Source organism: Penaeus chinensis, chromosome 11 (genome assembly GCF_019202785.1).
Source record: "Penaeus chinensis breed Huanghai No. 1 chromosome 11, ASM1920278v2, whole genome shotgun sequence".
Classification (NCBI taxonomy): domain Eukaryota; kingdom Metazoa; phylum Arthropoda; class Malacostraca; order Decapoda; family Penaeidae; genus Penaeus; species Penaeus chinensis.
In genome coordinates, this window is record NC_061829.1 from 30,999,086 (window position 1) to 31,004,085 (window position 5,000).

Below are 5,000 nucleotides of genomic sequence, written 5' to 3' on the forward strand. Positions count from 1 at the left end.
TATATATATATATATACATATATATATGATATATATATGTTATATATATTATATATATTATATATATATATTATATATATATCATATATATATATATATATATATATATATATATATATATGTATATATATATATATATATATATATATATATATATATTCATCTATCTAACTATCTATCTACCTATCTATCTATATACATACTTATGTAAAATACATACATATATACATGTATATGTGTGTGTGTGTGTACGTATGTATGTATTTAGATAGATAGGTAGACAGATAACTAGGTAGTTAGATAGATGGATATATATATATATACATATATATATATATATATATATATATATATATATGTATGTGTGTGTGTGTATGGTAACTTATATATATATATATATATATATATATATATATATATATATATATATGGGAGGGAGTATCTGTAAGTTCATGAGGTCCAAAGGCTTATCGAGAGTACCACAATATATAGAAACAGCGGTTAAAAAAAAAAAAAAAATCTAATAATAATAAACACTCCCCACAAGAAAAAGAATACCAAATTACGAAATCATTAGAAAACGTCAAGCATTACCTGTCCCCATACCTACAGGACGTCGAGTAGCAGTGCCAAATCGCACGGGCATTAGTTTTTCGTCAAGTAGATTTCCTGAGGAACAGGTCAGCCGAGGGCGCAGGCCGGTAGATTTAGCAACCGCTAAGGAATGTGACACCTCTCCGAAAAACTGCCAGATACAAAATCCCCTTTCTAACTTCCTCTAACCCCAAACCCCATCCTTACCCATTCCGCCATCGTCCTAAATCCTACTCTCCCACACCACACGCCTCCGTCCCTCAAGCCCTCTACTGCAAGCCTACAATTCATGCATATTATAATACGTGTTCATTATAATGGAGTGCATATGTACGCTCAGGCAGACACTGATCAAATATCTGTGCACGAGTGTGTGTGTGTATATGTATATATATATATATATATATATATATATATATATATATATATATATATATATATATATATATATATATATATACATATATATATATATATATATATATATATATATATGTATATGTATATATATGTGTATATATATATTTATGTATGTATATGTATATATATACATATATACACATACGTACATATATACACATATACATATATGAATAAGAATAGTAGTAATGATAATGATTATTATGAATAAAAGTAGTAATAATGATAAGGATAACAGCAATAATAATAAAATTAACAATAATTAAAAAGGTAACGATAATGGTAATAATGACGATAATCAAAATAATGATGATAATGATAACAATATTAATAAAGACAATGATTATAATACAAAATTGATGGTAATAATAGTAATGGATGATAATGATGATAATCATGTAAATGATATTATTCATAATAATGATAATGATGATAATCATGTGAATGATATTATTAATAATAATGATTGAATAGTAATTATAATGATAATAAGAATATTAACGATAATAATAATAATGATAAAAAATAACAATAATACAATTATACTAATGATGATAATGATAATAATAATAATAATGATAATAATAATAATAATAATGATGATAATAATAGTAATAATAATAATGATAATAATAATAATAATAATAATGATAATAATAATAATAATGATAATAATAATAGCAATAATAATAATGATAATAATAATAATAATAAAGGGAGTAATAATGACAATTATGATATTGATTACCATTCCAACAGTACATCATTGTTATCACTAATGATAATAATGACTATAATGATAATTATGATAATGATAAAACGATGATATTAATATTAACATTAACCATGGTGATAATTATGATAATAATAATAATAATGATAATTATGATAAGGATAACAACAATGATAATAATAATAATAACGATAATATTAATAATAATAATGATAATAATAATGATGATAATAATAATAATTATTATTATTATTTTATCATTATTATTATTATTATTATTATTATTATCATTATTATTATTACAATAACAAAAACAACAATAACAATGATAATAATTATTTATTTATCGTGGTGCCTGTCTTTTGGCGTTAGGGATCATGAATCTCCATTCCCTTCTGTCAACTGGTAATCTGACTAAATCAACCAATTTGTACATTCCACCCACTCTATCAGTTAAACTATCCATGCATTTCGTCCTCTGTCTTCCTCTAGCTCTTTACCCATCCATTCTTCCAAGTAAGCAGTCTCTTTCCAAATCATGTGTACTTAGGAGATGACCAAGAAAGTGTAATTGTCTCTTCTCATTATTTCCCATTGATTCCCTTTTCATCCCAGCTTTTCTCAGCACCTCTTCATTAGTAACTTTATCTGTCCATGTTATCCTTAGCATTCTTCTTAAAAAAACACATTTCTGTTGCCTCTATTTTATTTCTCAAATCTTTCCTAATCGCCCATGTCTCATTCCCTGTAACAACTTTGACCACACAAAACACTTGTCCTTATTCTAATCTTCATATTCATATTCATTTTTTTTCAAGATCATGTCCATGCCACCAAATGCTTTCTTTGCCAAACCAATCCTTTTTGCAATCCCTTTCTCACTGTCCCCTTGATCATGAATGGTACTTCCCAGATATAAAAAAAAACTTTCAACTTGCTTTACTTCCTTATCCCCCTTTTTTATCTTCTCGTTCACTGTCTCTCTACTCTTTGTTATTATTATTGTATTGGTCCTATCTACATTTATTCTTCCTTCAGCTTGCTCATAAATGCTTGTAATTTCTCCTCTGAGTCTGCTATCAGTACTGCATCGTCTGCATATCTGATGTTGCTCACGTTCCTTCCACCAATTGAAATACCTTCTGGCCCTTCTAACTCACCCATGACTACTTGGCTGTACAATGTAAACAAATCTGGTAATAACACACACCCTTGTATTACTCCTCTCTTTATTTCAATCCAATCTGTCTTTTCATTATCTTCTCTCATTGCTGCTTTCTGATTCCAATACAGCTTACTTATCAGTCTGGTGTCTTCCTCATCAGTGGCTATGTCTTTCAAGATCTTTGTCAAATGCTTCCACAAAATCCACAAAACATATAAAAAACATTCTTCTGCATTTCAACTTTCCTTTCTATTACCATTCTTAGAGCAAATATTGTATTGGTGGTTCCTTTCCCTTTCCTTTCCCTTTCCTAAACCCACACTGTTCCTCCGAGACCCTTTCGTTGATCTTTCCTCTCACTCTATTCATTATAATTCTCAACAATACTTTACCAAGTTGACATATAATGTTAATGGTTCTGTTTAGAGCATTCTAGGGCACATTTTGTTTTTCTTTTTGGAATTGCAGTAAAGACAGATTCTTGTATTGCTTCTGGAATAGATCCACTGTCATAAATTATATTCGCTAAATCAGTTATTTTCCTTATTCCAAATTCTCCTTTTGCTTCTATCATCTCTATCACTATCCCATCTTCTCCTCCTGCCTTTCCTTTTTTTCCCTTTGTCCTGACAAAGTATCTTCAAGTTGGGGTATATCGCCTCTAGTATCATTATATAACATTTTTACTACTCTAATAATAATTATGATAATAGATAATAACAATAATAGTGATGATGACGATGATATTTCTAATGATAATGATGGTAATAATAGTATCATTATTATTACTAAGAGTAACTGTGATAATAATACCTAAAGTAATAATGATAAAAATTATAATAATAATAATGATAATTATTAGATTGATTATGAAAAAATATAACCATTATAAGGAGGATAATAATAACAATGATAATCACCAAAATAAAAAGGATAATAAAAGTGACAATATGATAAAGACTACAATGATAATAATGGTAATGCTAATAATACTAATAATGATAACATAATAAAGGCCATAATGATAATAATAAACATAATGATAATGATTACAATAATAAATTGATGATAATGATAATAATGACAAAAAACGATAATAGTAATAATAACTATAATAACAATGACTATAACAGTAATGATAATAATGAGATTGATAAGAACAATACTCATAATAGTAATAATTTGAATAATAAGGATAACATTATTAGTAATAATAATGATAATAATAATGATGATAATAATACCAACAACAACAACAACAATAATAATAATAATAATAATAATAATAACAATTTTATAACAGTTTTATTACAGATAACAGTAACTGTAATGACCAGACGTATGTTATACATCTGCTTATTTGCAAAATGACAAGAGCTTTAGAGGTAAAAATAATGATAAAAATAGTAATAATAATAACAATAATATTATTAGTAACAGTTATAGTAATAAAAATAATAATAACAATGATAATAGTAAAATATAATGAAACTGCATATGATAATGATGATAATGATGACAAAAATAATTAGGATAATAATAAAAATAATAATGATGATGATAATATAATATTAACAATAATGATAATATAATATTAACAATAATGATAATAATAATACCAATGATAATAATAATAATAACTATGATAAAATAATAATAATAATAATAATAATAATAATAATATTAATAATAATAATAATAATGATAATAATGATAATAATAATAATAATAATGATAAATAATAATGATAATGATAATACTAATACCAATAATAATGATAATTATAATAATGATAATGATTACAGTGACAAATTAGATAATAAGAATGATAATGATAATAATTATGATGATAATAATGATACAAATGATAATGATTACAACCGTAATAATGAATATCAAAATGATATTGATCATAACAGTAATAATAATGATAATGGTAATGATAATAGCAATAATAATAATGATAATAATAATAGTAATAATAATGATGATGATAACAATTCCAATGATAATAGGGATAATGATAATATTAATAGTAATGATAAATATGATAACAACACTAAGGATAATAATAATGATAATAACACA